The sequence below is a fragment of the Alnus glutinosa genome, chromosome 10 (assembly GCF_958979055.1).
Source record: "Alnus glutinosa chromosome 10, dhAlnGlut1.1, whole genome shotgun sequence".
Lineage (NCBI taxonomy): Eukaryota > Viridiplantae > Streptophyta > Magnoliopsida > Fagales > Betulaceae > Alnus > Alnus glutinosa.
Genome location: NC_084895.1, coordinates 7,815,839 through 7,830,237, shown reverse-complemented (window position 1 = coordinate 7,830,237; position 14,399 = coordinate 7,815,839). Strand labels below are relative to the sequence as shown.

Here is a 14,399-nt window from a genome sequence, read left to right as displayed (position 1 = left end):
TAAATAAAATATCTTAAAATATGATTTATGACCTATTAATAAGGTAAAAGAATAAATATGAATATCTATGAAGTTAAATATTCATTTATTAAGAAGTGTTTATAGTTTTAGTTCAATAAAAGTTCAAACAAACCTTAAACTTTAGAACGATGGAAACAGGGTCAAACGAACTCCGTTTTGATCAATTCAAAAGCCAGAACGCTCCTCTCGGAGTCCTCTATCTACACATAAAATTTCATAAAAATCAGAGTTTTCTAGATTTGCCGAAAGTGACCGTGACTCTACTGCCCCTGGACTGGGCAGCATACATGTGTAGATTCTGCCACGTCGTTGCCGCGTCACCCTATTGATTTTGTGATATTTTGTAACCAAATAGTCCTATTTTTAACTTAGTTTCATTTCTTAGTAAACCCATGTGCCAAATCTAGTTAGGATAGAAATATTTGCTATAATTGGATTTTATTTTATTTGATTTGTGATGATTGAGATTTTAAGATATTTTGTGGCGTGTCAAATTTAGTTAGAATAGAATTTATTAGATTAGATATTATTTAATTTTATTTGATTTAAGTATTGATGAAACCCATGTGCCAAAATTCACATGAAATGCAAATGCATGTAGATATTTATCTTAGTAATAATGACACCCATGTGCCTTAGAGGATAAGGCTAACTCCCATCCATTAGATCAAAAAGTGTCTACTTGATCCTAGTCATTCATTTCCTTATAAATAGAACTAAAGAAGGATTCAAAAACCCATCAAGCTTCACACACACACACTCATGGCAAAGAGAGAGAAAAGTGTGCTTTTGTGTGCTTTTGTGTAGTCCAAGGCTTGGAGTGTGTTTTAGGAAGTCTTTTGGTAAGCTTCCAATCATTAATTTCATTGATTTTATGCTTTAAGTTTTGATTTCATTAGTTTAAGCTTGATTATGTTCATTATGTGTTTATGTTCAAAGTTGATCACTTATTTACCAAATATGCCATTATGATGCCCAAATTCAATTGGGTATTCCTTAAAAATGTGCCGTTATGCTGTCAAAAGTTTTGAAAGGTTTTTTTAAGCATTAGTTATAAAAGCGTCGTTGTTCTGCCAAATTTTATAAAGGGAATTATTCATAATTATGCCGTTATGCCACCCAATATTCTAAAAGTATTTTTAGACATTACTAATACTAATGTTGTTACTCGGCTCAATTGGAATTGGTTATGTTATATAAATATATAGCTTTTATGATTAAAAGTGTTGGTAAAACGATTCTTATGTTCATAAGTATTTTAAAAATGCAAAAGGGTATTTTGGTCATTATTTATAAATGTTGTTATAATGCCCATATGGAATATGTGACATTATAATTAAACCATTTTTTATATGTTGTTATTATGATTTTAGCAATTATGTTAAGGTTTAAAAGGTTAAAAATAAAAATAGTGTTAATATGAGTTTATAAGTGAATTGTACTAATTCACTATTATTGGTATTAAATTATACTGCAGCTAATATTTATGTGAACACTTTTCTGAAGCAAAGAAAGAACTGTGAGTATTTCTTACTCATTGAGGGTGATGCTGAATTTCTATAATGTTGTGGTTTCCGTTTTATTTAATTGTTTGCGCATGTGGATTTTGCATATTTTGTTATTTTAATTAATGAATTTAATTATAACAAAGTTGGGAGTGACGTCTGCCTGAGCCAAAAATATTAATAAACAACAAAGTAGGGAGTTACGTCTGCCTACAGAACAGGGAGTGACGTCTGCCTGTGCCAAAAAGATAATAAATTGTTAGAGGAATGACGTCTCCTTAGAACTCGCTAAGCGGGAGTTACGTCTCCTATAACTCGATAAGCGGGAGTAATGTCTCCTATAACACGTTAGACAGGAGTTACATCTCTTAGACTCTATTAAATGGAATTACGTTTCCTTAAATCTATGCGTTAGAGTTACGTCTCTATAAGATTGAATGCAAGAAGCTCATGATTCATTTTATAATAAAACTGTGCATATAAAACTGTCATTACTTTATATTATTGCATTGTGTTGCATTTACTTAAATAAATCAGTAATCATATCAATATTGAAAACAGTGGACTCACTTTAGTATTTTGTGTTGTTGTTTTCCTCTTCGTATTGTGTGATAATACAGGATATGAAGAAGAAGAATATCAGGACTATCCAGACTCTTAGATGGTTCCTGATACTAGTTTTTGAGGCGAGACCGCCTCCCTTTTTGGGAACTACCATGTTGTAGTTCAATAACTTAATTTAAAGACAATATTTATAATTCTGCTGTTATGTAGTCATTAAACCTTAGATATTTTGGCTTGTATGACTATTTATGCCCTGTGAGACATGACTACTACTACTTTGTATAATTATGCTGACTTACTTATTATATCTATCTTGAAGTATTTCAGTAGAAGCTCTGAAGTGTTACTTAATTCCTAAGTCTGTATTATATTTATATATATTCCGTTGCCAATATTTAACTCTGATAAGTTAGTAATGTCACGTGAAAATTTAAAAATTTTCACTTACGCTTTTTGTAAAAGCGGGGCGTTACAAACTCAGGTGTTATAAGATCGAAGGCTGGGGTTAAGGCAGAAGTGCGACGTGCTGCCCAAGGGTGAACGAAAAGTCTTCATCGAAGCTTCTTAAAATATCTGAAATCTATCTCTAAGTAACGTTAAGTTTCTATTAAGGGAAAACTTGATTTCTAACTTGATTTTCTATTTATGCTCTGTTTGTTTCGGCATAAAATGATTTATGGAAAATGATTTCGGTATTTTTTGGTGTTTGGTAAGGGCCAAAATAATAGTCAACCGGAAAATGATTTCTGTTTGATAAAAAATGCTTAGTAAATTTCGGAAAATGATTTACGCTTTGACGCCAGATGCATTTGACCCATTTTAAACGACACAGTCGACCTTTACGTTCAAGCAGTTGACCATCACCGAAATTTTGCCGGTACCCAAGTCCGACAACATCAGGTCAATGTTGCCGGAATTTGGTGACAGAATCCAGCCATCTTCACCGGAATCCAGTCAGCCTAGATTCCGGCCACCAAATTGGCCGCATTTCGGCCATCTGGCCGGAATCTAGCTAGAACAGCCGGATTCTGGTTGGAATATCCCGACCAGAACGGCCGGCCGTATCCCTGCCGACGGGTCGGGATCTGGCCAGAACGGCCTGATTCCAGCGGTTCTGGCCGATTCCGGCCAGTATGCCGGAGTTCGGCCGTTCTGTGTCGAATTCCGGCAGTTTTGGCCAGAATCCGGCCACTTTTGCTGGAATCCGGCCAATCCAGATTCTAACGAAACTGTCCGGATTCTGGCCTTTATCTTGGATTCTGGCTACTATAGCCAAAATCCGATAAAAGTGGCCGGAATTCTGTTGGTCAATGACGGAATCTCGTCTTCGGTAATTTTTATAGGTTAATATGATTGAATAAAAATATAAAAAATATTTATGATTTTCCGTACGCGCCAAACACCGAAAAATGCTTTCAGCGAAAAGTATTTTCCAGAAAAATGACTTTCCTAAAACCATTTTACGACGAAAACTATTTTACGTCGAAACAAACAGAGCATTAATTAGTTAAGTCTGGTTTCTTTGGAAGTCTAAAACAGAATACCCATGGACTGGGTTTGTGCATTGGAAGTGTTTCAGTTAAATGAGAAAACAGATGTTTACACGTAATTTATGCCGCTGCAATTTACGTGTCGATCGATCGCCATATTTTGGGTGATCAATCGATAGGTAGATCGATTGTACATCTTCGTCGATCGAGCGCCATCGACAGCTTAAGTATATAGCGCCTCAAATTTTAAGCCATAAAATATAATGTTTTAAATTAGAATTTAAGACCTAATAATAAAACAAAATAATAAATATGAATATTTATGATAATAAATATTCATTAATTTTATAAACTTCGATTTAATAAAAAGGGAATTATTATGAGACCCTATTAATATTGCTAAATAATTAAATAGACAAACCTAAATATCTGGGATAATAATATTCTTAATATTATTATATGAAAATATTTTATTGGAATTGTTAGTTTGTGATTGACTGCATTTTGTTGGACAAAATCACTTCTATGTAATGTTGCTTTTTATTCAAGGTTATTGATTTAGAGTCTATACTTTAGTTATATGCTTCAAGAAGACTTTGTGCAGAATTCAAGACAGTGAAGTTCAAGTCCCTTGCATCCGTCCAGATAACGTGGTATTCTGTCCGGACGCTCGTCAGTCAAGCAACATCTGTCCGGACGATGAGAACTTTCCGTCCGGACTCCCATCTGTGTCCAGAAGCTTCGAACTGTTCCAGGTTGCATCTGTTCGAACGTCTCAGCAACATGTCCGGACGCCATTCAGTGTCCGACAAGTAAAAGGATTTCTTTTCCAAACACAGATATGGGAAGATAGCTGCAACCGTCCGGACGACGTGGTTATTCCGTCCGGACGCTATCCTTGATAAGTCAAGACGTGCAGAAGATTTACAACTGTTCGGGCGTCAGTCTACACTGTTCGGATGCTTAGTCCTTATTATGGAAATTGCGTGCAGCATAAGTGCAACCCTCCGGACGCTAGGACAACACCGTCCGAATGTGACTCTATTTAGGAAAGCATTTCAGCGAATTTGGAAAGCAGGTTGCATAATTGTTCGTCTGGATGCCGCTTAGAGAAAATCGATTCAGACTCGATTTAGGTCTTATATAGCCTATAAATAGAGGCCTCTAGGCATGTAATTTGTAAGAATTCGGTATTGAATCCTTTAGAGCTTAGAGAGTATATTTTAGGAGTTGTTGTGCTAATTTGCTCGCTCTCAAGTCATTGCCGTTGTGTGTTGTTGTTGTACTACAATTGAAGTCTATCTTAGGGAGGAGCCCTAAGGTAAAGGATTCCATTGAAGACTCCTTCAAGTAGGTGACTTGGTTGGGAAGCGTTCATATTGGGTTATGCATCAAAGTTCAAGGTACGACCACTGCATCAGGGGTATGTGAGTGCTACTGCTTTGTAACTAGCTTTGTCTTCTGAATAGTGGATTTCTTGGGTTTGGCTGTCCCGGAGTGGTTTTTCTCTTCATAGAGTTTCTACTTCGTTAACAAAATACTTGTGTCATTTAAATTCCGTTTTTACATTATTTTGTTACACATTACACATTAAGTCATTTATTTTTCAATTGGTATCAAAGCTTGGTACACTCTGAGAAGATTTATTTCTTGAGTGTGTTTCTATTTGACTTTTAATTTTTTTATGTCTATCAATCTTGATTTGATGGAAAAATGTGAACTCCAAAAGATGTGTCAAATTGTTTAAACAATTTGAAGATTTTAAAAATTCCAGCATTCATCATTTACAAAGACTTAAAAATTTTGAAGTTGAAAAAGTGTGTTTATTGAAAAAATTAAGTCTTTAGAAGATGATCTAATGAATTCAAAACTTCTTTTGGACAAACCTTTTAATTCTAGCTTGAGTATTGATAGTATTGCTTCTGTTTCACATGCTATGCCTGCTCATAGAACTATGTTTGTTAAACTTAGCATGTCTCAACATCATACTCAATCTACTTATGGGGATAAAGTGAAAAAGATTAAAGGGGCTTGTCATAAAAATGTTAATTCTATTCCTATTTGTCATCACTGTGGCATTAGTGGTCATACCCACCCTAATTACTTTCAGATTCGTTCTCAGAAACCTTGGGATAAACTGCATGTACCTAAGAAAGGTGAACCAGGTTTTGAGAACCAAGTCAAGAATTTGACTGATCAGGTTAAACTTATTAGTGAAAAGCTAGGAAGCCTTATTCAAAAGGAAACTATCTTAACTAATAAAAAGAAGAATACCTCTAAACAAGTCTGGGTTAAGAAAGAAGACAATTTGTGTCTAGTTGCTCATACTGCCCTAAAAATTCTTGATACTTGTTTGTGGTATTTTGATAGTAGATGCTCTAAACACATGACAGGTGATAAGACTCTACGAAAAGAAGTTTAGATGGGCAAAGGAGGAAGAATCACCTATGGAGATAGAAGTCAATCCAAGGTAATTGGAAAATGGATCATTGACATTCCATGACTCGGAGCATCTTAAGAAGCCTTGTATGTGGAAGGACTCAAGGCAAATCTTCTCAGCATCAACCAATTTTGTGACAATGACTTGGTGGTTCAATTCTCCAAAAAGGAGTGTAATATCTTTGACAGCAGTGGCAAGTGGCTAATAGGAGGAGAAATGACTGCTGACAACTGCTATGGCCTCCCTGGTCTCACCTCAGATCCTCAAATAATCTGCAATAAGGCAACCATTGATGACAGTGAGTTATGGCATCAAAGGTTGGGGCACTTAAATTTCACATATATGCTCAAGATAGCTGGCAAATAAATTGTCAAAGATCTACCCAAGATGGAGAAGACTGGGAAAGGAGTTTGTGGTCCATGCCAGCTAGGGAAGCAGACTTGAGCAGCTTATAAGAAAACTTCAGGTATTCTCACTTCCAGAAATTTAGAATTACTGCATATGGATCTCATGGGCTCCATTAGAATTGCTAGTCTAGGTGGAAGGAAGTACATATTGGTAGTGGTGGATGACTATTCCTGATTCACATGGGCTATTCTTCTCTGGGAAAAGTCTGATGCTTTTGATGCAGCTCAACATTTATTCAAGAAAATTCAGATTGAGCAAAATTGCCCCATAATGAGAATCCGCAGTGATCATGGAAGGGAATTTGAGAATGTCAGATTTGAAGAATTCTGTCATTCATATGGCATTCATCAAGATTTTTCATCCCCAATTACTCCTTAATAGAATGGGGTTGTAGAGCAAAAGAACAAGGTGATTCAAGAGATGGCTCGTGTGATGATCCACTCAAAGAATCTAGCTCAACATTTTTGGGGAGAAGTTGTCAATATTGCTTGCCACATCATCAATAGAGTTTACTTGAGGCTAGAAACCAACAAGACTCCTTATGAAATTTGACGAGGAAAGAAGCTTACAGTCACGTACTTCTTAATCTTTGGAAGTAAATGTTATATTCTTCGAGATGGGAGAATCTGGGTAAATTTGATCCCAAAAGTGATGAAGGGATATTCTTGGGGTACTCCACCAACAGTCGTGCTTACAAGGTGTTTAACAAAAGAACAGAAACTGTGATGAGTCAATCAATGTAGTAATTGATGATGAAGAAGTTGGGGCATCTAGCAAGGGGGAGGAAATTCAGCCCATTCCTATAGAGTTGCCTATTCCTTCAGTTGACATGATCAAGCCTTCTACTTCACCTTAAGAAACGCCAGGTATTTCTCCAGTTGCTGAGTCTCTCCCAGTTCCTCGTAGTGCGACTACTGAGACTACTGCTAGTGCATCTGAAGATGAGGATGAAACCACAAATCCTCCTAAGCAGCCATGGGTAAAGCTTAATCATCTCCCCAGCAGCTCATTAGGACTCTTGAAGAAGGGCGTCGGTTGAGAAACAGAGTGATCCAGCCCTCAAGTGAAGTAGCTAATCAAGAATCCTACAATTGCTACCTTGCATAGACAGAGCCAAAGAAAGTTGATGAAGCCCTACAAGATGAAAGCTGGGTCTCTGCCATACATGACGAATTACATCAGTTCACTAGAAACAATGTTTGGACTCTTGTTCCCAGACTTGTTGATCATAATTCATTGGTACTAAGTGAATTTTCAAGAACAAATCAAATAAGCATGGTACAATAGTCAGAAATAAGGCACGCCTCATTGCTCAGGGATAGACTCAGATTGAAGGGATAGACTTTGATGAAACCTTTGCTCCTGTTGCCAGGTTAGAATCCATCAGAATTCTTCTCTCCATCGCTTGTCATCTTGGATTCAAGCTATACTAGATGGATGTAAAGAGTGCCTTTTTGAATGGCATTCTTTAGGAAGAGGTAAATGTAGAACAACCAAAAGGTTTTCAAGATCCTCATCATCCTCATCGTGTCTACAAGCTGAAGAAAGCTCTGTATGGTCTTAAGCAGGCTCCTCGAGCATGATAAGTAAAACATCAGTAAAAATTAACATACTTTAGCACATAACATTGCATAACATAACATAACATAACATAACATCTTATCATAACAATAAGTGAATTTATACTCCCACTTATCCTCAAGAGTTTGCTAAGTGCTACCCCACTTAACCACAAGGTTGCTAATAATTTATCTCTCTCATAGCTTTAAGGTGTCAAGTGATACCACACTTAACCGTAAGGTGCTAATAATTTATCCCTCTTATAGCTTCGAGATGTTAGGCGCATAATCCCCACCTAACCGTTGGGCCTTTGCATGCATTTATACATAATTTTCATATAATATTATCATTTTTGCAAATCACATTTTCCTTCCAAAACTCAATTATATCCTTTTGAAAACATATTTTCATTTAGAGGAGTGCTAGAGCATCTCCTTGTGTTCTCCTAGAATTGCATAGATGTAATTTTTTTTTATTAAAAAATTGCATTTATGCCATCCAAAATGACATAGATGTAATTTTTTAATTACATTTATGCCATTCCAGGAGAGCACTAGGAGAACACCAGAAGATGCTCTAGCATTTCTCTTTCATTTAACACATATGTAAAACATCTCAAAATATATTCATACGTGTAATCAAAATAACAGGGCTCAAGAAAACATACATAACATGCTTTTGTAAAATAATGTCAGTAAGTTTCAACTTACCGTTCAGGCTTATACTCTTAAGATAACTTTCCGCGCCTTCGTAAATTTTTTGCATTAACATTGTATCTCCATATTAGCCTATGTTCTTTATTTCTCATTCTTAAGCCTTACTTTAAATCCTAAAAATTTGGGCAGCATAACGCCATGCTTACAATGTCATAAATGCAACTTGGGCATCATTACGACATATCTAAATATTTTAATATTATTTATGCATTACAACGATGCTATTGTAAAATACCTAAAAATATTTAGGCAGCACAACACATTTGTAATTTTAAAAGAATGATTGAATATAATATTCTTCTTTGAGATATTCCATCACACTTTCCCCAACAATTTAGGCATTATATCAACATAATTTAAATTTTAATAACTAGAATGGACATAAACTAAAGATAAAAGAATTTATACCTAGCAATTCTACTGCAAGTAGCTCCAAAATTTTCTCACTATTCTAAATATTTATCTCTCTCTTTTATTTCTACTCTTGCATTGGACTACGTAAGTAAGAGCAATTTTTTGGAATGAGAATAAATGTGCAAGTCATGGTATTTATAGGCATAGTTTAAAGGACATAGTTGGAATTTTTTGTAAAAGAATTAAACGTATAAGCTTTCTCATGTTTACAGGTATCACTTGCCTGCAACAGGAGCTCGCATATCACTTACATGCAACAGGAGCTGGCGTACTGCACCAGAATTTTCTTTAGGTGCTGGAGTTCATTTGCAATGCATAACATCTAGTTCCTAGAGTCTTCTAGTGGGTTTTGTGGATGAATTCACTTTTTAGTTTGAAAAGTCTTCACGAAGCTTTTGACTAGTCTTACACTTTTACCAACATTAGATCATTTTCTTATCTTTTTGAAACAAAATCCCCCTTTTCATCAACTGCCCTTCTCATTCTTATATATATATATATATATATATATATATATATATATATATATATATATATATATATATATATTATTTTATTTTATTTTTTACCTCGTAACCCATTCTTTCTTTCTTTTTTTTTTTCTTTTTTTTTTTAATTTATTTTTTATTACTTGTCCCATTTTAAAGTTTTCTTATTGTTTTATTTTAAAATTAAAGATCCATTAATTAAACTTTGTATAATTTACATACAAATTTCACACTATTTTAATTAATTTATTTTAAATCAAAGTATTTAAATCTTAAATATTAAACTATCCATCATGTGTATTCAAAGCCTAGTTCAAACTGTCAACTTTTTGTACAAATTGATGATATAAAATTAGACATCAAATATATTTTTCAAATATATATAATCCGACTTAAAACTATTATTTATATTTAAAGTATTATTAGTCCACTTAATAAACTCCTTGGGTGTTACATCTATGCTACTAATGTTTCTTGAAAAGGAAAATACTATCAAAGTTTCCTGAAAAGGAAAATATTATCGAACCATACACATATCACAGTTGTATATCACTCATACATAGCATGTATTTCAATCAAAATATTGCAAAGGATTTCCAAACCTCAAAACAAATGTGGGTGTTTGTTTTTCGTATCATACTCAAGTTCCCAAGACGCCTCTTCTATATCATGGTTTTGCCAAAGAACCTTAACTAACAGAATAGTTTTCGTTCTGAGTTGTTGCTCCTTGCAATCTAAGATCTGTATTGGCAGTTCTTTATACATGAGGTCTCATTGGACTTGCAGAGGTTCGAAATCAATGATATGCAACGGATCATGTACATGCTTCCACAAAGTTGATACGTGAAACACGTCGTGTATTCCCGATAAAGCAGGTGGCAATTGGACCTTATATGCCACAGGGCTTACGACTTCTTTTATTTCAAAAGGGCTGATGGATCTTGGGCATAACTTTCCCTTCTTGCCAAACGCATTACTCCCTTCATTAGTGAGACCTTTAGATACACAAGGTCACCAATATTAAATTCCAGCTTGCGGCAATGCTTGTCTGCATAGCTTTTCTGCCGACTTTGGGCTATCAGCATTCTCTTTCGAATTAGTGCGACCTTGTCCTTTGTGTCTTGTATGATCTTTGGCCCGATCAGTTGTCTTTCATCGACTTCATCCTAATATAATGGGGATCTACATTTGCGCTCATGTAGTACCTCATATGGTGCCATACCAATAGTCACCTGGAAACTATTGTTATAAGCAAACTCAACTAAAGGCAGATATTTGATCCACTTACCTTTAAAATCAAGTATGAATAATCTCAGTATGTCTTCTAAAATCTGAATGGTCTTTTCTGATTGTCCGTCAGTTTGGGGATGGTAAGCGATGCTAATATTCAGTTTTGTACCCATCACATCATGTAAGCATGTCCAGAATCATGAAGTAAAACAGGGGTCGCTATCAGACACAATAGAGGCAGGTATTCCATGCAATCTGACAATTTCCCTTATGTACAGCTCAGTTAGCTTCGGTACTGAATCCTTAATATGGAACAGAATGAAATGAGCACTTTTGGTGAGTCTATGGACTATCACCCAAATGGAATCTTGGCCACCGAGTGCCTTCGGCAAACCTATCACAAAGTTCATAACAATCTGATCCCATTTCCGCTCATGAATACTAAGGAGTTGGAGGGGCCCAGCAGGTCTTTAATGTTCGGCCTTCACTTGTTGACACACATGGCATTGTGCCACATATTCGGCAATATCCCTCTTCATGCCATTCCACTAGAACTTCTTCAAATCTTGGTACATCTTGGTACAAATGTTGCAAGAGCAGCTTGTTCTTCAGTCGGAGTAACGTCCAGCTGGATCATCCCTATTTGCTGAGCAAGTTGATTTAAAGTAGACAAAGAACTTAAGGTGCCACCTCGTGATTTCCTGCTTAACACATCAGCAATGACGTTTGCTTTACCTGAATGATACAACAAGATATATCAATTATAATCTTTTATGAGCTCTAGCCACCTTTGTTGCCCCATGTTCAGCTCTTTCTGCGTAAAGATATACTTGAGGCTCTGATGGTCGGTGTAGATTTCAACCTTCTCCCCAAACAAATAGTGCCTCCAAATCTTCAAGGCGTAAACAATTGCCGCAAGCTCTAAGTCATGTGTATGATAGCTCCTTTCATGGTCTTTCAATTGCCTTGATACGTAGGCAATTACCTTGCCTTGCTGCATAAGGACACATCCTACTCCTTGGAGAAAGGCATTGCTATGAATAACGAATTTCTCTAATTCCATAGGAAGTAAAAGCATAGGTGCAGACACTAGCCCCTACTTGAGTTCTTGGAAACTTGCTTCGCATTCGTCACTCCAGGTAAAATGAGCATTCTTCTTCATCAGAGTGGTCAAAGAACTTGAAAGCTTAGAGAAGCCTTCAACGAATCTTCGATAATAACCAGTTAGTCCTAAGAAACTCCGAATCTCGCATACATTCGTTGGCTATTCCCAATTCATTACTGCTTCAATCTTGCTTCGGTCAACGGCTATATCATCTTTCGAGATTACGTGGCCTTGAAATGAGACTTTCTCCAGCCAGAACTCACACTTCTTGAGTTTGGCGAAAAGCTTTTTTTTTTTTTTCCCCTTAGAATACCTAGCACCGTTTTCAAGTGCTCTCAATGGTCTTGGTGATTGGTGGAATAAACTAGAATGTCATCCATAAATACAACCACAAAACAATCAAGGTACATGTAAAATACCCATTTCATCAAGTCCATAAATACAGATGGTGCATTTGTTATTTCAAACGGCATAACTAAAAATTCATAATGATCATACCGTGTTTGTATAACCGTTTTCTGAATATCTGCTTCTTTCACCTTGATTAAACCATCATTCTTCTTCACGAATAACACTGGCGCTCCCCATAGTGAGACACTAGGGTGAATGAAACCTCGGTCTACCAGGTCTTGAAGTTGCTTCTTCAAAATCTTCAATTTTGATGGCGCCATTGGTAGGGCGCTTTGTGAATCAGTTGAATCCCTAGCATTAGGTCATAGGGGTGGGCAGGATCCACTAGCACCAGTGAAATCGACCTGGCCCACACCTCCCCAATCCGTGAATCACGGATTTAAGAGAATTTTTGAAATGGCCGGATCCTAAACACTGCAATCCTTGTTTTATGGGGCAAGTTGCGGAATTAAAAATTTTCCCACTTGCAAACCCGCCTCGTCCCGCAGCAGATATCCTTCTAACCCTAAGAAAATTTCCCCCAAAACCCATACGACTCGTGAAACTTTCAAACCCTCAAACCAGAGTCCAGAACGGCGCACTACGATTTTCTTCCGAAGATCAAGCAGCAAGAATCGCGTTATTCACTGATTCTTTCCTATTTAAGCCCATTATTTGATTTCTTGCACGTTTAGGGTTTGAAATCAAATGGATGCTTCACTCGAAAGTCTTGAATCACTCTTTAAAACATCTGTGCCTCGACCCCTTTGTGGCTATGCCCAAGAAATCTTCACTCTTCAACTTCCACCGTCGGCTTTTGGTATAGGTAGTTCAATCTCTCTCTCTTTCTCTCTCAAAAACAGCTCCTTCAGATCATGTTTGATGTTTCTGGAAATAATTATTTTATATATTTCAGTTGATTTCGCTCAACCTTAGTCTTTCAGTCTCAACGGCAATGGGTAACAGAATCTATATATTTTTTATTTTGTATAGATTTTGTTTGCATGGAATTCTATATATATTTTATTTTGTTTGCATGGTTTTTTATTTTTATTTTTTGATTTTAATTATTTTTTCGTGTATTGGTTCCTGAGAAAATAGCCCTACCAACGAACCCATTTAGACCCTCTTCAGTTCCACTGGCACTGAGTTAAGGAACACTGTTTGGTCTTTCACTTCCACTCCTTCCAATCCAGTCACCAACAACTTTAAAATTTATACCTTGTGTATTTACATTTATATTTCTGTTATGGATATCTGTAGGTTTTGCTTTCTGGTGTGTGCCTGCCCAGTTTGTGACTCTAATTTGGTGATTTGCTGTAATTTCTCACATTGGTATTTTATGTTTTTTGGAATAGAGGGTTGTATATGTTGTTTGTCATGGATTTGGAGAGTAAATTCTTGGTGGCTTCACAATTTTCTTTGGAGCTGAAGCCATTGAATTTGCTAACAGTTTAATACCGCTTTAGCCATCAATTTGAATTTTGAAATTATTCAAAGAATAGAAACCTTCACATTTAAGAAAGTTACTTGGAGAGAATCTTATTTGGTTGGGTTATATGTGAATTATCTGGATTGTACATGTATTTGTTATGAATCTTATTTTTTTATTTTTATATATGAAGTTCAATATTGTATAAATTGTTGATGATTTTTGCTTTTGTTTTTGTTTTTAAACTAATTGTAGATTCATGGATGGTAATGCAAATAGTGGTGCTAAGAATATTGGTTCTATTGTTGGTGCTTCGGCTTCACCTAGTCCTAATCCTAGTCTTTTAGATAGCACTATGTCTCCCATTAATACTGAGAATGTTGAATGGGTTGGTAATGTTGGTACTCAGAATCCTAATTCAGTTGAAGCTCTCCCACCAAAACCTAAAACAAATGTGCAAAAATCAATTGTATGAGAATATTTTACCACGGTAGAGGGGGGTGATCCCGAAGATCCTAAATTAAAATGCAACTATTGTAGCAAATTTTTTAGTTGTCACCCCAAAAGGTTAAGTACTTCATCAATGTTCTCACATATAAGAAATAGTTGCAAGAAATATCCTGGTAGCTTTGGCAA

At 35.9% G+C, this 14,399-nt stretch overlaps 1 long non-coding RNA gene across 1 annotated transcript; it reads left to right on the top strand.

The window, feature by feature from the left end:
* The first annotated feature begins 770 nt into the window (after positions 1-770).
* Positions 771-2,377, top strand: LOC133879449 (uncharacterized). Its single transcript, XR_009902083.1, has 3 exons — positions 771-863; positions 1,499-1,540; positions 2,147-2,377. It is a non-coding gene; the product is annotated as an uncharacterized LOC133879449 (long non-coding RNA).
* The last annotated feature ends 12,022 nt before the right edge of the window (positions 2,378-14,399 follow it).